We start from the raw sequence: 25,288 nt of genomic DNA, 5'->3' as shown, positions 1-25,288 counted from the left end.
TTTGTTTTGCCCAGCTTACCAAGCACTCCAGATGGCTTTGTATCATTAACTTGTCTTTTCATTATTACGTTGATCTTTGCATTTCCTTACTTTTGCAGGTGATGTGCGTGCAGTCACATGGGGAGAAAAGAGTGGCGTAACAATTTTACAGAGATTTGGTGAATTAAGTCTGTTCAAAAGTTCAAAAAATATTTTGACATGTACAATAAGGGGGACCCCTTTACTCAGCCTTGGTCCTTGCTATTTCAAATATCGCATGCTCTCTAGGTGCAGCATACTCTGTTGCAAACATCCCTCAAGTATGTAGAATTGGAAACAAATGTGATCTAAAAAAGGCAAATTCAAATAACACTTCAGAATCTTCCTAACCTACTGCTATTATCAAGAGTGAGGAATCAGTAAAGCAAAGAAGAAAAGAAAAAATGAAACATTGAAAGAACATTTCTTCCAACCTTCCACATGTTTTGAGGCAGTGAACAACTCATTTAATCTCTCCAGGCCAAGTTCAGAAGTGATGTGTAAGGCAGTAAAATTTAGTCTTTCTCTTAACATTAGAAAGATCAATTAATTGTAAGGTCCCTCTGCCAGCTGAAATATACTTTGTGGACACATGCAATGGTGCTGCAGTCGAATGAAAGGGAGACCACAGTCGACTGAAGTTACCTCAATACCTTGTAGGGCTAAAGGTTCAATCGATTTGAGACTCATTTGCTTTTGTGTCAGTATGGATCCAACATACTAACAAGTTATTGTCTTTGACAGCTGTACGATCTACTCTCATCCAGCAATCTAAGCAGTTCACCAGTTGACAATCCCATGTCTTCCCTCTCCAACATACTCCCTTCAGCAATGCTCCCTCATCTTACAACCCCCATGTTACCCCCTAAATGTCCCCAGCTGATACTCTGCCGCTGCACAGCTGGTGATCAGACTCTCATCTTCACTCCTACACAGCACAAAGGCAATGGAGAATTGCTTTAAATGGGTAACAGGGGAATCCCTAGATAGCCAGCTCTATACCACCCATTCTCACCTCCTCAGGAATTTTGGGGTAGGGAGAGCCAGAGTGTGATGATCTCCTGTAATTCCCAAATGGTAGAACACACTAGCTCAGCTGTTCTCAAACTTCATTGCACTACAACCCCCTTCTGACAACAAAAATTACTACACGACACCAGAAGGGAGGACCGAAGCCTGAGCCCACCCCAAACCCACCGCCCGGGGTGGGGGGGGAAGCCCAAGTGCTTCAGCCCCGAAGCGGGGAGGGCTGTAAACTGAGCTTCACCACCCAGAACTGAAGCCGAAGCCTGAGCCCCACACTATGGGTTCAAGCCCTTGGGCTCAGGCTTCAGCCCTGGGCCCAGGCTTCAGCCCTGGGCCCCAGCAAGTCTAATGCCAGCCCTGGTGACCCCATTAAAACAGGTTGCGACCCACTTTGGAGTCCTGACCCACAGTTTGAGAACCACTGCACTAGCTGGTATAATTAAGAGCAGCTCTTAGGCTATTGTAAATTACACCAGGGCCCTTTTAGCTCCCAGCTAGCTCCAGATCAGGAAAGCTGAAAAGTCTCAGAGCCATCTTCCCCCTCCACCCTCTGAGTGCTGCACCACACACAACTAAGCCAGACCTAGGTATTGGCCCAAGGATTTTCAGTGATTCATTACTTCTTCAAGAGACCAGGGCAAGCCAAGGAAATAGGGAAGGAGGAGGACTGGTGTGAAAAATGCAGGGAAGTGAAGCAGAAAATCAGAGCAGCATCCATTGTTAAGGACAGGCTCGATGAAGATTATTTATCTTCATCACCTACAACTCCCAAATCCCATCTGCCAATAATGGAGTAATGGGCCCAAGCTGTAAATTGGATCCAGATCAAAATATCCCATCCTCCCAATGCTTAGAAGATGCTTGGGCAGGGGTTTAGTTTAGCTCATAATATAGACAGACAGACTGCAATACTCTCACTGTACTGTCCTAAAGTTCAGGGGGCTGTGTGGGGCCTATCTCTGCTACCAAGCAGACACACAAGCTGATTTAAAAACACAACTGTTTACCAAAAACACAACTTGAAATCTACTGTAACTAAAACTAGCGTTTAAAGAAAACTGCTTTTACGACTGGTTTCTGTGTACATTGTGTTCCTTCCCATTAGGCAGGCTGGAAGCATGGTCTAGTGGATAAAGCACTGTTTTGGGATGGAAACAGGCTTAGTTCTAGGTTCACCAACTTCCAGCGAAATCTTGGATAATTCACTTAATTAACCCTTTGCCTTAGTTTTCCCATCTGTAAAATGGGGATAATACTTCCCAACATGACAGAGCTGTTGTAAAGGTAAAATCCATTAAGGACTGTGAACATCTCTGGTGCTATATGGTGATAAGAGCAAGATAGATTACCATTACCCTTATTTTGTGGATCTGACTGCCTCCAATTAGTAAGTTTTCACCATTTTTAATATATTAACTATAATAGTAAAAATATTTTAATGTTATTTTATTGTTTCTGACACAAGGCAGATTCTGAATTTTTTGGGGGGGAAATTAACCTTCCTTTAATAAAACTACTTTTTTTGTTGTTTGGTTAAAAAAAAATTAGTGTGTCATAATGACTTTTGCCATTTCTCAAAGTTGCATTATAACAAAAGGTCACGGGCTGGTTCTGCTTTCCTTTGTTCTTTGCAAAGCAACATTGTTCAGAAAGAAAGAGCTCAGCTTAAAGGTCAAAATATAAAACCTATTTTTCCCCTACTATAGAATATTAAACATTTCCTTTGTTTCGTAGTTCATCCTTTAGCAGCATGTTTTTAATTTATAAGGGGGCTTGCAGTCAGAGACTTGCTGTGTGAAAGGGGTCACAAATAAGAAAGTTTGATAATCACTGCATTAAATATTTTAAGAAGATAGAGTAATATAGCATTGGATTGAGGACTGACTGTCCTATCCAAATTAAACACTACATCATCATTTGTAGGGTTTCCTATGCATGGGTTTTTCTAAACATGAAACAGTTGATAAACTCATGCCAAAAGGACTAAGATACTCATGCATAGAAATAGTGTGTGTGTGAATGCCTACAAAATGAGAGCTATATGACTAACCAGGACAAGGATGTGGATGCAATTTTTTTCCTCTTTTTTGTTTCTTACAGAAGGCAGCAAGTCAGACTCTAATCTCACATACATCAGTATAAAGAGTGCAAGTCAGTGGTGCAAGTGAGGTCAAAACCTGACCCTACGCAGAGCATTTTGGTTTGATAAAAATGGATTTTTATGGGTTAGAGTTGCACAATGGACATCTCCCCTGGGTTTGGGTTCATTTTCCAAAGGGGAAGGTCTCATCTAGGGTTAGAGTTCCAAAGGTAAGGTCTTCACAGGTTCAAATTGGGGTTGCAGAGGGGAGCACTCCCTGGGTTAGGGTTTGGATTCCAAAGGGGAAGTCTCTTGTTCCCTCATGTGAGGGCTCCAAGGGGGTGTCTCTGAGCAAGGGATAGAGTTTCCAAGAGTATGGCTCTAGGAGCTAGGATTAGAGTTCAAAAGGGTGGGCTCTTAGAGCTGAGTTAGGATTCCAAATGGGAGCAATCCCAGCTCTCAGGTTAGGTTTCCAAAGGGAAGGGCTCTCAGAGCTAGAGTTAGGGATCCAAAGAGGACATGTCTCAGGGATAGGCTTCCAGTGAAAAGTCTCTGAGCTAGGGTTAGGTTTCCAAACTGTAGAGCTCTTGCAGCTAAGTTTAGGGAAGTTCTAAAGGGAAGGTCAGACCCACTTAAAGTTCCAAACTGGAGGTCTCTCAGAACTAGGGTTGGTGTTGCAAATGGGAGGGCTCTCACAGCTAGGCTTAGGGTTACAAAGGGGAGGTCTTCCCAGGGATAGGACTCTTAGAACTAGGGTTAGGTTTCCAAATGGTAGGACTTCTCAGGATATTGTTAGAGTTCCAAAAGGCAGGGCTTCCTAGGCTTGGGTTAGGGTTCCAGAAGGTAGAGCTCTCTGAGTTAGTGTTAGGCTGGGAAGTCCTGCCTTCTTTAATCCTAGGCTTAGAGTTCCCAAAGATAGGACTTCTCTTGATAGGGTAGGCTCCAGACGGTAGGTCTTTCAGGGCTAGGATTACCTTTGCGATTTCTCTTTACAGACAGACATCAACTTTTATTATAACAAAATACAAGTAGCAACCCGACCAACAAATATTGCTACAACATAATACCAAATTTGGTTGGGTTGTCTGACTTTCCAAACACTTCCCACTACTGATTATAATGTCACTATCAGACATGCTCAAATCTACATGAAAGTGTCTCACATGGCTGATGCCGTAGGCTTCAACCTACAGGTATTGTGTAAGCCCCTGTGAAGAGGAGAAAGAAGAGAACAGAGGGATAAGAGACAGGGTCAAGGGAAAGAAGAGTGGTCTAGAAAAGGAGAAGTAGATCAGAAGAAATGAAGAGGAAGATGACTAGATAACAGGGAAGAATATATAGAAAAGGGGGAAAGATGAAGATGAAGAAGGAATAAAATAGTGAGAGAACAATGAATGATGTCTCAATCCCACCACCTTATGGCCAGTAGTCACAAAGGCTTCTGCCAAATCTAAAAATATTAGCGCATCCATTGTCCACAGGCCTTTCTCCATTGCTAGGAGGTCAACCAGACACCACCTCCCTACCAAGCTTCTCAATAATCATGAGAAGTTGAGAGATTTTGCCCTTTGCCCTGCAGGTTTCCTATGGGCTGTGACATAGTTTCTTAGTCAAAAAGAGTTCACAAGTGAAGAGTTATTTTTTCTCTTCACTTACATAAGACCGGCCAAAAGATGTCAAAATAGACTAATCTCTTTTTACATGAACATTTTGTGCTCGGCTCTATTTAGTATCATACCATCTGGGCCCACTTTTTTTTCTTTATTCTGACATCAGCAGGCTTCACCATGTACAGCAAATTTCTTTTTATGCGGAGCCTAAATTGGGAAGAATGAGCAGGCCACTGTGTTTTCTTCTGCATTTAGATACCCAAATAAATTCTTACTTATCTTTACCACATGCCACTGAAGAGGCAACATTTTCCTACAGAACCACCAATATAACGGACAATTTTAGACAACACTTAACGATTTACAGAAAGCGCTATTTTCAAAGTAGTGACTTTCACAGCCAGTAGAATGATTAAGCACAAAAAATAATTACAATCAGCAAGATATTGCCTTCAAGGGTTATGTTTATAAACAAGATAAAGTAAGTAAAATAGAAAAACTTCAGGTTTGACCCAGTTCTAGGATGTTGGGTGTAGAGCCTGAAATTCCTGAATTCATCCTTTCCACTTTATCTCCCCAGCAGCCCCTCTTATCAGCCTTTTCCCAAGTACCTGTGCAAGGAAAGGAACAAGCTCAGCTGAGGTTAGCCCTTTGCTCATCAAGGACCAGGTAGTACCCTAGTAAACAGCCACAGTTATAAAATATCAGTAAACCCTTTCATCTTCGTTTTCAACTATTTTTACCAAAAAAAATCCCAGGTTTTACAAAACGTATTATTTGTTTTTTCTAATTTCCCCCCATTTTTGTATCAAATATATAAACATAATTTATTTTATTATGAAAATACAATACACTGCATGAGATATATGTAATACAATAATACATCAGTCTCTGTGTATATGTAAAGCTGCCTGTTGAAGTAAGGCTATGAGATGCACACAAACAGGCACCCACGCAAGCTCTGAAATGCATGCACATCTGGAGGTACTGATGAATCTCACGCCCACCACATATACATTTCAAGCTGTTAGCAGATAATGGTTTAAACATCTGATGTACTAAAATGGAAAGAAAACAAAAATCAGAATATGTTTCAGAACACAAGAAGTAGCTGGAAGTTTAAAAACAAGAAAACAGGAGAAAATGATGAAGTTGAGTGTATGTGCTGCAAAAGGTGTGGCCCAATTATTAATGTAAATATTAATAGGCTAATAGTTCTAAGTCTACAAGAGTAAACTGTTTATTCAAATGAAAAGTTTTATTTGGGAATTGGAAATATATTGTTTTCTTAAACTCAGAGGCGGCATTGTGTTTGGAGTTCTGTTTTAGTTCTGCAGCAAATCACATTGAATTCCATTCAAAGCATAAATCTACTGAATATTTTTTCCCATCCACCAAACTAAACCCTGACATTTATCCAGAAAAATGAATAGTTTTTTCCACCGATTTTCCTCTGTTTTTGTTGTAGTAATAACGAACACTGAAACTCCCAGGAAAAATTAAATAAAGTAAAAACCGAAAATGAAGGACCCTAAATAGTGGAAACCAATATCCAGGCAAAAATTACACCTACATTCTGAACTGTTGGCATATACAAGTAGTATTTATGCAGACTATAACTATATGTATTATTATAGGCAGCACTGTTAGTCTATTAAAGTTGTCCAACATTTTCCATTATAAGAGTCTGCTTTCAGTTGCTTAGAACTTTGCTAAACTTTAAGTGTATCAAGTGAAATTTTCCATCCTGTGTCTACCTCTGGCTGAATTGGGGTGGGGGGAGAGAGATTTCAGCCAAAAGGGTTCTGCTATTTCTGAGAATAAGGCTAGAGAAAACACCTTATGCCCACACTAAATATTCTGGTTACCTTTTCTTTGAAATGTTTAGCACCCCACCCACTCCTTGGAACAAGGACTTGCTATTTGGCCAGGGTAGCCTTTGTGTCAGGGATATGCCTTTTGCCATCCCCCAAAAAATCCACCCACATTTGGCAAAATCATTCACCTTGTACAGACCTCCAAAAATTCTGTACAGACTGACCATGCTCCAGTCTTGGGTTAAAAAGGATTCACCATGTGGTTGCAGCTCTAGGCTGCTGGGGGCTGGGCTAGGCACCAGAACTGAACAGAGTGGCTGTATTTCCTGTGTCTGGATGCTCTCCTCCATTGGCTTAACTTGCAAGAGAAAGCCACCTGATTTGAATACAGAGGGAACAAGAACTAGACCTGCTGAGGAGCAGGCATAGTATATTAGAACAAGGAACCCAGGGTGGCTGGCGGGATGACATGACTGGGACTGGTAGAGGGGAGGGGAAATTGGAGGATTGGGCCAAAAGAAATCTGATGAGGTTCAACAAGGATAAGTGCAGGGTCCTGCACTTAGGATGGAAGAATTCAATGCACCGCTACAGACTAGGGACCGAATGGCTAGGCAGCAGTTCTGCGGAAAAGGACCTAGGGGTGACAGTGGACGAGAAGCTGGATATGAGTCAACAGTGTGCCCTTGTTGCCAAGAAGGCCAATGGCATTTTGGGATGTATAAGTAGGGGCATAGCCAGCAGATCGAGGGACGTGATCGTTACCCTCTATTCGACATTGGTGAGGCCTCATCTGGAGTACTGTGTCCAGTTTTGGGCCCCACACTACAAAAAGGATGTGGAAAAATTGGAGAGAATCCAGCGAAGGGCAACAAAATTGATTAGGGGTCTGGAACACATGACTTATGAGGAGAGGCTGAGGGAACTGGGATTGTTTAGTCTGCAGAAGAGAAGAATGAGGGGGGATTTGATAGCTGCTTTCAACTACCTGAGAGGTGGTTCCAGAGAGGATGGTTCTAGACTATTCTCAGTGGTAGAAGAGGACAGGACAAGGAGTAATGGTCTCAAGTTGCAGTGGGGGAGGTTTAGGTTGGATATTAGGAAAAACTTTTTCACTAGGAGGGTGGTGAAACACTGGAATGCGTTATCTAGGGAGGTGGTAGAATCTCCTTCCTTAGAAGTTTTTAAGGTCAGGCTTGACAAAGCTCTGGCTGGGATGATTTAACTGGGGATTGGTCCTGCTTTGAGTAGGGGGTTGGACTAGATGACCTCCTGAGGTCCCTTCCAACCCTGATATTCTATGATTCTATGAAAGAAGCAAATTGGGAGCCATGGTGGGTGACAAAGAATGACTGAACAAGAAGACTGGGAGCCAGATGGAGGTGGGGGAGGAGAGAGTCTGGGAGCCAGAGGGACATGGAGGATTCGTTAGATCAAGGAACCATTAGATCACATCTAGTCTGATCTCAGAAGGAGACTGGGGACCAGTGGGGCAGAGGGAGGAAGTGAGGGGAAACCAGTCTGATGAGGAGCCAAGCTGCAGGGGGAGAACTGAGACTGGCTGGGCAAAGAGACGAGTTGCAGAGCAGGTGGGGCGGAAAGGGGTAGGGGGGAAGATGATTGGATGAGGAACCCAGAGAGAAACTACCCCAATGGTTCCCAGTCCCAAACATAGGGAGGAGGCTGGGGGGGCACGACACAGATTGAACAATCAATGAGCAGCCAGAGTGCAGGGGGACTAGCTGTGAGGGGTGAAGGAAGGACTGGGAGTGGCAGGAACAGGGCAGAAAGGGTCAAATTTGGGAGGAAAATGGGCTGCAGTGTCTTTTCCCACTAGAGAACACTCTCCTCCAAAGCCTGGACTAGATCTCAAGATTCTGGAGTCTTACCCTTCCTCTCCTGTCAACAGACATGTCACATACCCTAGCAGTGTGCATCTCCCACATAGGTCGTGAGTGCTGGTTCACAGAGAGGATTATAAACCTACTAACTGATAGGTGTAGATCAAATGGCAGAGGTCTGAGGTAGATCTACAGATTCTAACCCTGCTCTCTCTACCCATGTGTGCGTCAGTATGATGCTGTGTGATAGGCTTTTGGGGCTTTTTACAGTTTGATTATTAAAAATCCAGAAGTTACTCAAAGTTTAGATTTAAAGTAACAGAAGAGCCTCTGAAGGTACTACATGCCCTGACTCACCATTTATACAATAATATTCCAGCAACATGACTTTAATTGTGGTGTTTTGAAAACTTAAAAATTGATCACTTTAATTCTATGGGGGGAGGGGGTTGCAGGCACCGGGCACTGTAGGGAAGCATTCAATCAGTCAGTTTGTAGCAAGAAGCCTAGAGTAAGGTGGGTGAGTTGTACCTCTGTTTTAAGGAGCAGCCCACTTTGTCTGATAGAATTTAGAATAATACACAAACTCAAAGAAATATACTAGTGTTGCATTGCTACCTTCCAGCAAGAGTATTTGATGTTTTTATTTAATTTCTGTTTCACAGAATACATACAAACAAAAAACAGTGACCCTCTCATCAGGAACTCAGCCAGCCAGACACCTGCAAAGCCTCCTTCCTACCCCTATGTCATTGTGGGAAGAACACTCCAAAAACCCTTTCAAACTGATGTAAGTGGTAATGTGTCTAGATAGCCATCAAATTCAGGGTATTTTGGATCAAGAAGGGGAGCAAGTTCCAGACTCTTACAGCTCTCTCGGAAACCAGCTGCCCTTTTAAAAAAAATAATAATAATGAGAGGCATTCAGTTTGGGAGCCCCTGCTGACCACAGTATGACACAGGAAGAGAGAATTGTTCAGATATGCCAGTTCCAGGCCATTCCACTCAGACTACTAGAGGCAGAGTTGCAAACTTCACCTATCACTTCAGTAGCAGCCTACATGAAACTTGGAGGGAGGAGCACAGGTTGCAGGAAGGAAGAGTCTGAGGAAGGCACCTGTAGTCAGTCTGTCTGCATATGACTGGAATACTAGCTGCCCTTGCAGTCTCTATAAATAGTTTTTAATAAAGAGCCAGTTTAATTTTAGAAACATGGAGTCCTCTCCAGTTATTACCAACACACAGCAGTACATCAAGCACTTTAGCTACAGGTTCCTTTCCTGCTCTTACCAGTTGTACATGGTCAGATCGCTCAGAAAACACTGGATTACTAATGATGCAGCAGAATTCTCAGAGAAACTGTCTTTCCCAATAGCATCCCATCTTTGCTAGGATCCACATAACTTAAAGCTCAGAGCTGGAACAAGCTAGGTATCGGGAGGGCAGGATCTGAATGAACAAAATGTAGATTTTGCTGGAACCCACACCTTTCTCCTTCATCAAGCACCCTTTGTTCCCTTCTTTTCATGAGCTGTGGAACATGTGCAGAGCTGGCATTCCTCAGCTCTGTCTGGTCAGGATCCAGGCAGTAGCACTCCCAAACATTCACCACTTCCCCAAGAATATTTTACCCACTTCGTCCCCTAAAAAAAAACCCCACACTTTAAAAGGTAGATAACTAGGGGAGGGAAATATTCCCCACAAGGGTAAAAGTTTACAATCAACAGGAATTTATGAAATTCACAAAGTGCTGCCAAGGGACATCTGTCAAACTTCAAAATGGTGGAGAGGAATTTTGTCATCAATTAAAGTATGAATGCCAGTGGCCCAGTCTCACTTTGCAATTAATACAGCCAGTTGAAAAACTGTCTGTGGAAAGGGACAGAAAATATTTTAACTGACTTTTTTCCAGACTGGTAAAGCCTCTATAAATCTGGCCTGAAGTCCTTCAAATCAGTTAGAATATCAAGGTTAAAAGCAAAAGTGACCAGCAGCAAACCTATAGTGGGGAAACAATGCATTTTAAAAGACTTTTTTTTTTTTTTACTTTTACTGAAATGTTACTTAACCAAGAATAACTACTACTAAGATTTATATCTGCCCTCTAGAGAAGGTCCTGCTATAGAGTGCTGCTGTACAAGCACAAAGTCATGTTGTATAACTACAGTCTTATTCATAGACTGAAAGAACAGGGCTGAGCATAGCTAGGATGCAAAATTACAGTGTACAATAAAGTAGCTAGCACATTTATAAGAAATTATGGTTAAAAAGAACCCTATGTTAATTATAAGGGCCATGTACACGGAACATCTATTGATGAGAACGGACACATCAACGGCAGAATTACCCTACACATCATTTGGTACTTTCCAGTGGTGGAATTTTAGGGGGGAGAAGTGTGAATTGTATATATACTGCAAACAGACACAAATCACACATGTACCCCTGGGGAGATGGAACTGGATGCTTGGTCTTTCAGGTCCAAAATCACCAAGTCTGGATTAGTTAATTAATAAGTACCTACATGTAATATCACACTTTTTATCCACAGACCTCAACATACTTAAAGGAAAACTCTTCGCTGAAAACAATAGCATCTAACATCCACTTTTTGACCTAGCAACTAGAGAGCAGCATCATTCACTCACACAAAGCCAGTACATTAAAGGACAGAGGTCTCAAGAAACTGGAGTGCTTGACAAATGGCAACTCAGAAAAGAATTTGGAGTCCAAAGAAAAGGCAAGAAGTGCAGCATTCAAGCGCCTCAGATCCTCCAACACCATTTTGGGCCCTCTGTATGAGGGTCCTGCCTGGCCTCCTTTAGCCTATCAGCATGGCTGCCTTAGGGATTCTACTGCTATTGGTTCCTCTGTATATCTGCTTATTTGAAGTTGGTGGGGTATGGAGTGAATATTAACCCAGCTGAGTAACATTAGCTTCTGTGGACATCTGCCCATTTCTGAGGAGACCAGCATCTATTCAGATTTCCTCCCAACAATCTCTGTGCAGCCCTGCCTCTTCATACCTTGGAGCAGATAGAATCAGAAAGCTCTATGTGATGAGGGGATTTTCCCCATCTGACATATAAAAAGGTTCATTTGAAGCTATAATGAAAGAAGAAACCAATGACAAAATGTTGACAGGAAGAAACCTGGAAGGCAGTGATAGAGTAACACTGACAGCTAGTCTAGTATTGAGAAGCACACCAAGAGACATGAAGTTACTCACACTACAGGGAGCGAACAGTCCCTCCCTTCAAGGCTCTTGGAACATTGTGTTCTTTCTGGGCCCTTCATTACCACAAATATGCTGTGAAACTTTTGGGAGTTCAGAAGAGCTGGAGAGACTGATTTACGAGGAGAGAGATTAAAAGAGATCAATAAGTGAATCTTGACTAAATGACAGCTACCGAGTGGGGAGGGGATGCGAATCTATGAATATTTGAAAGGTGTAAACACTAAGGAGAGAGGGTTTATTTAGTGTGGCACACAAGGGTACAATTAGAAGTAATTAAATGAAATCCAGAATGGCAAAATGTAGGCTGAGAAGCTTCCTGACTGAGATCTACTGGCCTGTGGAATAATTTTATCCTGAAAACAGCCTCACTCAGCACATTTCAAACTAAGGAGGATAAAACTTTCGTAAATGTACAGTGGGGAACAATTCTACATTGGCAGGAAGATGGACTAGCTGACCTAATTGGTCTTTTCAATCTTTAGGTCCTCTGACTCACAATAAATCACTAAGCCCTGGTCTACACTATGAGTTTAGGTTGAATTTAGCAGTGTTCAATCAGTTTAATCCTGCACCCGTTCACACGACGAAGCCATTTCTGTCAACTTAAAGGGCTCTTAATATCGATTTCCGTACTCCTCCCCAGCGGGGGATTAGCGCTGAAATCGACATCACCAGGTTGAATTTGGGTTAGTATGGACGCAATTTGACGGCATTGGCTTCTGGGAGCTATCCCAGAGTGCTCCATTATGACCACTCTGGACAGCACTTTCAACTCAGATGCACTAGCCAGGTACACAGGAAAAGCCCCAGGAACTTTTGCATTTCATTTCCTGTTTGGCCAGCGTGGCAAGCTCATCAGCACAGGTGTCCATGCAGTCCCAGAATCGCAAAAGAGCTCCAGCATGGACCGAACAGGAGGTATTGGATCTGATCGCTGTATGTGAAGACGAATCTGTGCTATCAGAACTCAGTTCTAAAAGACGAAATGCCAAAATATTTGTAAAAATCTCCAAGGGCATGATGGACAGAGGCTACAACAGGGACCCACAGCAGTGCCGCGTGAAAATTAAGGAGCTCAGGCAAGCCTACCAAAAAACCAAAGAGGCGAACGGCCACTCCGGGTCAGAGCCCCGGACATGCTGCTTCTGTGATGAGCTGCATGCAATTCTGGGGGGGGTCCCTACCACTACCCCACCCCTGTCCGTGGACACCTGCAAAGGGGGAGTCTCATGCAACAGGGATGAGAATTTTGGGGCCTAGGAGGAGGAGGATAGCGCACAGCAGGCAAGTGGAGAAACCGTTCTCCCCGACAGCCAGGAACTGTTTATCACCCTGGAGCCAAAAAAAAGAGCAAGATGAGAGGTGGCAAGAGCAAGATGAAAGGAGGCAGGATGCAATGCTGAGGCTACTGGGGGATCAAACAATATGCTCCGGTGTCTGGTGGAGCAGCAGGAAAGGCATGAGTGCACTAGCCAGGTAGGGAGTAAAAGCCCTGGGAACTTTTAAATTTCCTGTTTGGTCACCATCAGCACAGGTGACCATCAGCACAGTCCACTATCACAGGTGACCATGCAGAGTCCACCATCGCAAGAGACCACGCAGTCCCAGATTTGCAGATGAGCTCCAGCATGGTCCGAATGGGAGGTACTGGATCTCATTGTATGTTGGGGAGATGAATCTGTTATGGCAGAACTACATTCCAAAAAAAGAAACGCAAATACGTACACTAAAGTCTTCAGGGCCATGACGGAAAGAGGCTGCTCCAGGGACACAGAACAGTGTCGTACAAAAATCAAGGAGCTCAGGCAAGCGTACCAAAAAGCCAGGAAGGCGAATGGGTGCTCTGGTAACAGCCCCATACATGCCGCTTCTGCCGTGAGCTGCATGCAATTATGCGGGGTGATGACACCACTACCCCACCACTGTCCATGGACACCTGCAAGGAGGGAGTAGCACAGAATGAGGAGGATGAGTTTTTGGAGGACGAAGAGGAGGAGGAGGAGGAGGATAGTGCACAGGTGGCAAGTGGGGAATCTGTTTTTCCCCCAGCCAGGAACTATTCTTAATGCTGGAGCCAATAGCCTCCCCCTACTCCCAAAGCATGCTCCCAGACCATGACCCTGGAGAAGGCACTTCTGGTGAGTGAGAGCTTGATCGGAGCCACGCAGTAGGGGGTGGGGGGGAAACCTAGCCGTGCTGGGCTGTTCGCGTTTAGTTTAAAGGGCTCATCCCTGCTCAGAGCCTCATCAGAGCCCCACAGTGTGTGGGGGGGGGAGAGGCGGGTTGTGTGGAGCGATCATCCCAGAGAGCTTGCAGGCTGCCTGCAAGCTGAATTCTGTTGCCCGCCCGCATGTGATGGCTTACTCACACCAAAGTGGCAGGCATTTCAGTATAAGAGGCAAAATGATACCTTGTACAGAAGGAACATGTGCTGTGTACTATGAATTGCCTGTTTCACTGAGAAACAGTGTCCCCTTTGTTCTCTAAAATGTATCCTCCCTTTTTCTCCTCCTGCAGCAGGTGCAAATGTTTCAATGCGGCCCCTATCTACTCCATCTCAGAGACTGGTCCAGATTAGAAGGCGGAAAAAACAAACTCGGGACGACATGTTTGCCGAGCTCATTCAGTCCTCCTGCACTGATAGGGCCCAGTTGAATGCGTGGAGGCAAACAATTGCAGAGTCGCGTAAAGCATTACATGAATACGAAGAGAGGAGGGACATGTGCGATGAGAGCAGGCAGGATGCTATGGTCAAGCTCATGGGGGAATAAACTGACATGCTCCACTGTATGGTGGATCTATGTGGGAAAGGCAGCAAGACCACAGACTGCCGCTGCAGCCCCTGAATAACCGCCCTCCTTCCTCCCCAATTTCCATAGCCTCCTCACCCAGATGCCCAAGAACATGGAGCGTGGGGGAGGAGGCTACGGGGACCCACACAGTCAACCCCAGACGGGGAGGGATAGCTCAGGAGTTCGAGAATTGGCCTGCTAAACCCAGGGTTGTAAGCTCAATCCTTGAGGGGGCCATTTAGGGATCAGGGAAAAAATTGGGGATTGGTCCTGCTTTAAGCAGGGGGTTGGACTAGATGACCTCCTGTGGTCCCTTCCAACCCTGATATTCTATGATTGCACAAGTAGCAGAAAGCTGGCATATCCTAAATTTTGATTTGGTTTCTGGATTTGTCCTTCCCTCCTCCTCCACCTGCCTAGCCCAATACCCTCCCTCCCCCATCTAGCTTCTGATTTCTCTCAATGTTTTGTGCAACAAATAATAAAGAACGGTTTTTAAACAATTGTGACTATTTCCTTTCGATATATATATAGGGGGTGGGTAACTTTAAGAAAAACAAACACAACTCTCACACCGTACCCTGGCCAGTCATGAAACTGGCTTTCAAAGTTTCTCTGATGTGCAGCGCGCCCTGTTGCACTCTTCTACTCGCCATGTTGTCTGGCTGGGAGAAACTGGCCGCCAGGCGAGTTGCCTCAACCTCCCACCCCGCCATAAACGTCTCCCAGATATTGTGGAGCACACAACAAGCAGCTATTACAATTGGAATATTTGTTGTGCTGAGATCTAACTGAGTCAGTAAACTGCACCAGCACACTTTCAAACATCCAAATGCACATTCTACCACCATTCTGCACTTGTTCAGCCTATAGTTGAACTGCTCCTTACTACTGTCCAGGGTGCCGGTGTATGGCTTCATGAGCCATGCCATTAAGGGGTAGGCTGGGTCCCCAAGGATAACTAGAGGCATTTCAACATCCCCAACAGTATTTTTCTGGCCTGGGAAGTAAGTTCCTTCCTGCAGCTGTTCAAACAGACCAGAATTCCTGAAGATGCGAGCATCATCCACCTTTCCCGGCCATCCCATGTTGTTGTCGGCGAAACGTCCTTTGTGATCCACCAGTGCTTGCAGCACCATGGAAGAGTACCCCTTGCGGTTTATGTACTGGCCGCCCCAGTGTTCCAGAGCCAAGATAGGGATATGCGTTCTGTCTATCACCCTGCAGCAGTTAGGGAACCCCAGCACATTAAAGCCAGCCACAATGGTCTGCACATTTCCCAGAGTCACTACCCTTGATAGAAGCTAGTCAATGATTGTGTTGGCTACTTGCAGCACAGCAGTCCACACAGTAGATTTCCCCAATCCAAACAGATTCCCGACTGACCAGTAGCTGTTGGGCGTTGCAAGCTTCCACAGGGCTATGGCCACTAGCTTCTCAACTGTGAGGGCTGCTCTCATCCTGGTGTCTTTGCGCTTCAGGGCAGGGGACAGCAAGTCACAAAGTTCCATGAAAGTGGCCCTACGCATACGAAAGTTTCTCAGCCACTGGGAATCATCCCATACGTGCAACACTATGTGGTCCCACCAGTCTGTGATTGTTTCCCGGGCCCAGAATCAGCGTTCCACAGCATAAACCTGGCCCAACAGCACCATGATCTCCCAATTGCCACATGCCGTGCCATCCGTGTCCATGTCCTCATCAGTATAGTAATCACGCTGTCGTCGCTTCCTTGCCCGGTTTTGCAGGTACTGCACATACTGCTGGATAATGCGCGAGGTATTTACAATGGTCAAAACTGCAGCAGAGATCTGAGCAGGCTCCATGGCTATGGCACCTGCACGGGTAATCCTGTAAAAAGGGCGCGAAACGTAGGAGAGCAGAATGGCAGCAAAAGCTGTGCTGTTTGGTTCACGGTACCCGAACAGAGGTGGAAAATGGTTGTCTTCTGTGGCTTTCACGGAGGTGGGTGCCCAGGACAGACAACAGCTCGGAAGCGTGGCAATAGTGGGAGAGCAGAGTTGACGGCAGAAGCTGTGCTGCTCGGTTCACAATGGCCGAGCAGAGTTGGCAGCGGAAGCATTCGATGAGGAAGAGAAAGAGTAGATAGTAGAGATTACATAGGAAAATGAGAGGTGGATTCATAGTAGCAGGAGAGCAGCGGTGCACCGTCTGCTGAAAGCAGTATGGCATCTGCACACCAAAAAGGTGCGAAACGATTGTCTGCCGAAAATTTCTGACGACACACACCCAGAAACACCAGCAAGAATGTTTGTACTCCATCATGCACTGGGAGCTTAACCCAGAATTCCAATGGGAGGCGGGGACTGCAGGAACTGTGGGATAGCTACCCACGGTGCACCGCTCCGACATTCAATGCTAGCCTTGGTCCTGTGGACGCAATCCGCTGAATTCACATGCTTTAGTGGGGACACAGAAGACCGAATGTATAAAATAGCTTCCGAAAATTTGAATAGAATAATTTCAAAATAATTTTGTACTGTAGACGTACCCTTAGTCTTAGTGGTCCTACAGTTCGTGGGTGTACTGCCACTTGAGTTTAGCTCTGAAGGAATACAAAACTTGCACCACTCCTTTAGCTGTAAAATGATGATTAGTGATGTGCTTGAGACCCAATAAGATGGCCCAAGTGGGGATAGTAGGTGGTATCCAACCCAGCCAGGCATTTACACAGAGCCACAAATCTCCCATACCAATTCTGACCATCATGATTTTTCATTGTTCTCAGAAGTATCATATCTAGAAGGATTTTTCTGAGATTACAAAAGTTTAGGCCAATAGCTTTGCCCCAAACTGTATTTCTTTTTGTGGACACAGTATCTGATGCAGTCATAATGCCAGTACCATAGGTCAAACAGACAAATTTCCAAAACTAGCCAGGGACATGTAGCTTATTTTAAACTACGTAAGCTTTTCAAGGAAGGAACTTTTGTAATTTCGGCCTGAATAACCCTCAGCAATTGCTGTCAATTAACAGATAAATAATGATCTAGTACTCTACACTAAGTAGCAAGATACATCTGCTATGTTTCCCAAAGTAAAATATTTTATTCACAGTTATAGCTTCTATGGTTTTTAATAGGACATTTCCAGAGTGGTTTCCTTAATCAAACTTGAAGTTTACTGGAATCTAATTTAGATTATTAGGTCCCATTCCTTCCCTAATTTACATATAAACATTGTTCTCTTTAAAACATACCATAAAGTTACCTTAAATAAGTAGTCAAATGGGAAAGACTGGAGTAGTCTGAGTAATCTAAGAGGTAAAACAATTACTGCTGCCACAGTTCTGTTCCACTAATTGTCTTCGCTTCTTAAACACTTAAGAGAAGGTCCAAAGTTTCAATGCAAACATGTGTTTGCACGTGTGTATGCTCTGTTGAATAGAATATGACAAATCTAGTGAACTGATTGTCAGTATGCAACTGTCTCACCTTTCCTAGATTGAAACTTCCTAAATCAAGAGTAAGGGTTAAGCCTTGCAGTGTCATTTTCTCGCTCCTCCATTATTCCCATGTCAGTGGGAACAGTAGAAAAATCTGACTAACAGAACAGTCATTGCATTAGGATAGGATCTTTTTTTATATGATCCATGAGGTGGTCTTAATGGTGTTAAAAAGGGATGTGAAGGAGATAGTATGACGGGATAACATGATTTTGGTAATTAATTGATCTTTAAATATTCATGGTAAATAGGCCTAATGGCCTGTGATGGGATGTTAGATGGGGTGGGATCTGAGTTACCCAGGAAAGAATTTTCTGAAGTATCTGGCTGGTGAATCTTGTCCATATGCTCAGGGTTTATGCTGATCGCCATATTTGGGATCAGGAAGGAATTTTCCTCCAGGGCAGATTGTAAGAGGCCCTGGAGGTTTTTCGCCTTCCTCTGTAGCATGGGGCACGGGTCACTTCCTGGAGGATTCTCTGCTCCTTGAAGTCTTTAAACCACGATTTGAGAACTTCAATAGCTCAGACATAGGTGAGAGGTTTTTCGCAGGAGTGGGTTGGTGAGATTCTGTGGCCTGCATTGTGCAGGAGGTCAGACTAGATGATCCTAATGGTCCCTTCTGACCTTAGTATCTATGAATCTATATAATCATAAAGAATATAAACTGGTGTGTTGTCAAGGTCAAAAAGAAACGACCCTGAGGCTTACAAAAACACAAGAGGGCAGGGAGAGGGAGATTCAAAATACAAATCCAAAACAAAAAAGAAATAAGTTCTGTAACAAAAAAAAAAAAAAAAAAAAAAGCAGCATTTTACATCTGACATGGCCTGAAAAGACACTGACATGGAAGTGTGCTGCTCTTCTCCTAATGAGGTCTGTTCTCTTAGTTAAAAAACTGCATTGATTTCTGTTTAACTGTATTCCAGCTCGCTTGTGTGCCTCCCCCTCCCTCTCATTCATATATATAAAACACACACACGTACACCCTTTACAGAAGAATGATTTGATATAGATAAAGTATATAAATAAATACAAATAAAATGTTTTTTCTGTAAAGACTTCTTTTAATGAAACAATATTATCTGAAACAATTTTACAGGTTATCACCAAACCTTTCTTCCAAATTGTTTTACTATATTTTTGTCATCTAAAGTTCCTGCCTACAGGAAGCTAGACAAGGGATTACATTTTGCATATGAAAAAGTCTGCAAAAAAGACATGGAGTTCTAATTTTGTTCAGAAGAAATGTGAAACATCTTTGGGTAAAGAATATTCCAGTACCTGATCCATGCAAGCCCTCTTCTGCATATAGTGATGCAAGCCTCTTCAAGTTGTATGTCCTGGATATTTAAAAACAGTTTAGATGGTGACAATCTGCTGAGTTCTATGGACTTGTGACATCTTTCCAAAGTGATGTTTTGACATTGAAATGACTGGCAATAATATCTCCCTTGAAGAATGTGCATGTACTTTATTTAGTGAAAAAAAATAAGTTTCTCAGCCATAGTGACAGTATTTTACTGTAAGTCTGTTCTACTCAAGGGGTCTGTTAATAGTGTTCCAATATGTTAAGGGGCTGTTATAAAGAGGACTGTGATCAATTCTGCATGGCCTTTGAAGGCAGAATAAGATGTAATGGGCTTGCTCTGGAGCAAGAGAGATTAGGTATCAATCCATGTGGTAAAGTTAAATAGCAGTATATGCAAAAGGGAACCACTTTTATACAGTGTAATTACTTTGTGGAACTCACTGCTGTAGGACATCAGTGAAGCAAATAATTTAATAAAATTCAAGAAAAGCATAAGATAGGTATATGAATTAAATGGCTAAAACCTGAGGTCTTCATCTCAGTTTCTACTCTTATAGAAAACAAAAACTGGGATTTGCATGAGTAGGGACATCAGGATTTGGACCAAGAACAATACCATCTAACTATACAGGATACAATTAAATTATACAAACTATTAAGCCTGATGTTTTAGTGGTTTAGGGCATATATTGACCATCATCCTGAACCAGAAAAAAATAAAATGTTCCACCCACTACTGCCTGCACCTCCACCAGGGTAAGTATTGAACAGTTAAGTGAATTACTTGGGGTTGGCAATATGCCCTCCTCTGAAGCTTTAGTATAAGCTATTGTCACTAAGCTATTGGAGTACAGTGACCACTGGGCTGTTCCATCGTGGCTGTTGATTTTGTTTTATCGAGAGTGACTCAAGACAGCCAATACGTCCTCCTTTCCGGCTCACTCTAGTGAGAATGTGGAGTGTGAAAGGAAACAAGATGTTTTCATGATGTCACTTTTCTAAAAAGAGTGAGAGGGCTAGGGGACAGAGAAGGTTGCATTGGAAGAAAGGTTGTGATCAAGGGGGTCTGCCCACGTTTGAATTTGCGTACTCTTGGTATGTTGTCTTCATGCAACTTGCCCAGAGGCGTAGAAAAAGAAAATCACAGGGAAAAAAGTCATTGTGAGCATTATCAGCATCTGACTTGCCCAGGGTGGAAGAGATAGTAGAGAGCAAAGCAGATCTCAGTATCTTTTGTTTTGTATGACTGGGGTTATTCACCCAGTGTACAATTTGTTCAGACATAGGAAATAGAAGATGAGCAATAACAGTGGTGCCTTCTCGCAAATCTAATTACTTTGGAGAGCACCAGGCCAGGAAGTTTATTGAAATATAAAAAAGAAACTTTACACTATATCTTGAACATCTCATTTCTAAAGACTTATTAAGGCTCACATATAATCCCTTATCAGGTATAATTAACCATGCTGTGTTATACCAGCCTGAATCCAGTTTTTCAAGGTTACACTTTTCACCACACCTGCTAAACATTTCGAGTCCTTTCCTTCAATGACAGCACATCCAAGGCCGTAAATACAGGCTATAAATCTAGATTATATTCCTTCACTCCCACAACAAATGTCACAGTCTCCTTCAATCTGACCCAGAGATGCATACAACAATGTGTATGTTAACACAGTAACCAGACAATGCCCAATTATTTACTAGCGTCATCCCGATCACCACTAAAATTCTTATGACTATCACCAACAAATGAACTAGTTTCCTCCTTAAGGTCTCAGTTCTGCAACCCTTACAGTGAGTATCATTTCCTCACACAAGTTCAGTGGAACTACCTGCATGAATAAGTAAACTCACTGACTAATAGTGCAGAATTATTTTAGGTCAGATGGGTTTCATACTGCAATGCTTCTTTAATTAAAATTTCTTCATTCTTTACTATGTTGATTTTTTACATTTTATAATGTAAAAATCAGTACAAATTTTAAAATATTCTGCAAAAAACTATTGTTCACATCCTTCCAGGACACTAAAAAAATAGCTAGAAAGTCCAGGGTAAAGAAAGCATAGGCTACTGTACCAAATAGCAAGAAACCTATTTATCAGCTCACCTTACCTCTTGGTGAGCGAAGATTGCTTGACCCATTCCAACACTTCTATCCATTGTAGTGTCAGCTCTTGCATCTGTGACAGATTCAACAACAGATGTAGCCTCTTAATTTTTACAACTGCTTAATGCTAAGATCTAAAATCAAACTGCCTAAACATTTCTGTGAAATCCTTTACCACTCAAAACACAAAAATAGATTTCTGGTCCTTTAAGCATGCAGTGTAATCATTCTTAAATGACCACTTAAGAGACCAACAGCTGTCAGTTGCTTAAATGAGCAATTCTCTAACTAAAGATTGATCAAAAATCATACTGAAGTTTTACAGATACCTTAAAGTGGTTGCTTGATACAGAGGGTTGCCTACTAAGGTGCTCATTGGTATACAGTGACTCTATATCTAAGTTTTCTTAGACATAGGCTCAGGGCAAGATTTTTTAAAGGTATTCAGGCCTTCAGATGCTGATAGGATTTTCAAAATGCCAAGGCACCTTTCTCCCATGGAAATCAGTGGGAGTTGTATGCCTAAGTACCTTTAAAAATCTGTCCCTCTGTGTTACTGTGTAACTTCATACCCATTTTTAGAGTAGCATTTATTTTCAGCAACGTCTCTTTTCAAAGTTTACCTATCATTAATATGGACAACTGTCTGCCAGGAATGGTGCAAGACCACTGATGACAAAGCAAAAAGCTGTGTCCCACTACTAGCCTCTGAACCATTCAGTCCTTCAACTGTAGTTCTTCGTGGAGGGCTATAAACCCTAGTCAGCCATCTCTTCAGGTTACTGAAAAAAGATGTGCACAAACATAAATCAAGTATTACTAAGCTGTGTGCTTACCATTGTCATTAAATAGCACTGATATCCAGTACATCTTTTCCTCATTGGTCTATTTGGATCCCAGTCTTACACTGTAATCAGCATGGGAGGACTGCTGAATCTGCACAAAGCCCTGCTGAAATCAATAGGACTTCCTCATACACAGACAGCAGTCTGACTCCAGGGATCACAATGCAGAATCAGTGGCTTGGATTGTAAGCTCTTCAGGGCAGAAGTCTTCTATTCATAGCTGTCTTAACAGTGCCTACTACAGTCTGCTCTGAATAGGATTTTATATGTAATAAATTAATGTGTGTAAGGTAGTAAATAATAAGTCAGGCCAAACATCTTACAAATACTTAATATTACTTTTTGAAGAATTCAGAATTATCAGATAAACCATGTCAATACACAAAAGGCTGAAAAAATCTAGCCATTAAGTCCCTGATCCAACAAAGCAATTAAGTATGTGTATAACTTTAAGCATGAGTAGACTCACTGAGCTGAATGGGATTACTTACATACTTAAAATTTATACTGCATTGGACCATAAAGTCTAAGAAGAGTTTTTTATTGTGTTATGTTTGTAATGGAAAAAATGAATGACGTTGCCTTGGTCATATAAGCCTCAACCCATCCTGCAATCCTTATATATGCAAAATATGCATAGAAGTTCAATGAGACTGTCTAGGACATGTACAAAGAATCAGAACTGGAAGGGACCTCGAGAGATCATCTAGTCCAGTCCCCTGCACTCAAGGCAGGACTAAGTATTATCTAGCTGACTACATGCTACCTAAAAAGCCACAGTACACAGGTAAAACTTTAGCTATTTTCAAGGACCACACACATAGGTCTGACAAACCATAATTTATAATTTGTGTGAAAAGAGGATTTAGAGGGGAGAAATTGTTCAATCTTAAAATTTTGATCTAAGCGGCACTAAGAAGATGCTTTCCTGTTAAGTCATTTTTTTCTGATTAGCTACAAAAGCCATTGTTTGAATCCAAGTGTAACCTTGTGGTTATGGCCCTGGGATAAAACTTGAGACTCAAGTCTCAGCTCTACAAGTGTTTTATGACTTATGCATGGGGCCAGACCGAATGATACTAATGGTAACAGGTTTTGATACCAGAAGGGACCATTATGTTGCTCATCCACACACATAATGGAACTGAAGACGCATTTAGGAGGGGGCACGCGTATGGATGAGCAACATACAGCTGCAAGCACAAAAGCTTTTCCATGACCTTTTCCAATACTGGTCTTATTATTAGGTACTGTTCAATTAGGCATCCATTTTTTTGCAGCATGATGAATCAGGCTCTTTTCTGAAAGACATACAACAATATTTGTCTTACTCAGTTGTATGTTTAGAGTATATCATTTGAAAATGTATCACACATTGCTTAGCATAGGTCCATGGTTTAGGGACCTAATTATGTTGAATGTGCATTATCATACAATTAGATGTCCATGCCCTCAGACCTAGCATTTACTTATTTCTGTACTCTCATTTATGCACTTAATAGACCCTAAACCTGGTGAGAAGAGCTTTTCAGAGCCTGCTCTAAAACAGAGTCCACACCCTTTGGAGTCATATATTCACTTCTTCAAGGAATCTGACAATCAAAGGATAGCAAGTCTCAGCTCAAGCCCTCTCTCCAGGCTTGCCTGCTCCTGGGGTTCCTCCATCCAGACTGCTTAGCCTACTCCGCAGATACTCAACTCCAGACAGCCACTCAGCACCTTTATTCCAACAGGATATAGTGAGCTACTTGCATTAGAGAGTGGGCAGAATCCACTAAATCCATTCCCAGTGGGAACACCACATTTTAAACAGGATGGAGTGAGTCAGGCAAATATTGCCAGCCTATTACAAGTCTTTGAATACTACCTATAGAAGGTGCTAAAATGCATGGCAAATGTAATTTCATGCACAGTTACATTAGCAATTGCTATTTATTTTAGATGTGCATCTGCTTGATAATGTAGCCACTGGAAGAGACTGCCTAGGTTTATTAAGCTGTGCTTGCAAAGCCAACTCTTCCAGAAGAAGTTGCTCTCCATTCTGTCCTCCATGGTGTTTATGGATGGAGTTGGTTTATATTTCATAAAGGCAGCATACAGTTTCCAAATTTATATTGTGCTGATTTTACACTCTACAATACTTCCTAAAAAGCATGCAAGGCAGCTTCTGTTTTGGAGTGAAAGCAGAAGTTCTGGAGGAAGACAAGATTAGTAAAGAGCTCAAATGCCAAAAACTTTCATTTTTAATTCTAGGAAGCTTAATTGCAAGGGTCTTGCTCCAACCTATTTTTCTGTTCAAGTACACTAAAAAGTTAGTAGAAATGACCTTAGAATCAATCATTTATATAAAGAAAATAGATTGAATGGAGGGTGAGATGAAAGTGGATCACACAGACCGTCAATGGAATAAATAGTAATAGAACTCAGGTATTCTTGAGTCCCTGTCCAGCACCCTATACAATACCTCTGTGTCTGTAATTTTTAAGAAGTTGAAGATCCTCTGACATTTAGTATTGGAGATGGCAACAGAAACTAGCACTAACGTTGAAATGACAAGTTTTATTAGTCCTGCAGAATACATGCTAAATCACTAGTCTCCTTGTAAACCGTAGCAGTGAGTTTGTGGATGAGAGCAGGCCATACGTCATTTTTGTGAAAATTATTATTTGTTTGTGATCCTCATAATGGTTTATTGACTTATCCCTGGCTTCACTTTACTTCCATTATCCGAGGAAACTATTTTCATATAAGTTACTGGTAAATGAGTTTTTGAATAACGAGGACTTGGGGAGAGATGGGGGAGGAAGTTAGAGAAAGCCAGGGGGATAACTGAAGAGGTTCATAATGCATGCCGGTTTTTTTCCCAAAAACAACAACTGCTGAATTTCCTGTCTTCTGTCTGTGCTGGAGAAAATAAACAAAGCCCCACTGTGTAGTGTTAAGATATTATTACGCTTATAAGAAGTGGCAGAGCAGCTGCTAGACTCATTAAATTAAAGACAGTAGCAAAATTTGATGGATCCTAATTTGTACAATGATGAATTCTGAATAAATTGCTAAATGTCCCTCTCTGTGTTGGTTATGTTTTTTACTGCAGTTCCTCATTCCTTCCTTAATCTCAGGGTAGACATG

The sequence above is a fragment of the Eretmochelys imbricata genome, chromosome 4, assembly GCF_965152235.1.
Source record: "Eretmochelys imbricata isolate rEreImb1 chromosome 4, rEreImb1.hap1, whole genome shotgun sequence".
Classification (NCBI taxonomy): domain Eukaryota; kingdom Metazoa; phylum Chordata; order Testudines; family Cheloniidae; genus Eretmochelys; species Eretmochelys imbricata.
The sequence above is the reverse complement of the archived record's forward strand: the minus strand, read 5'-3'. Positions refer to the sequence as shown.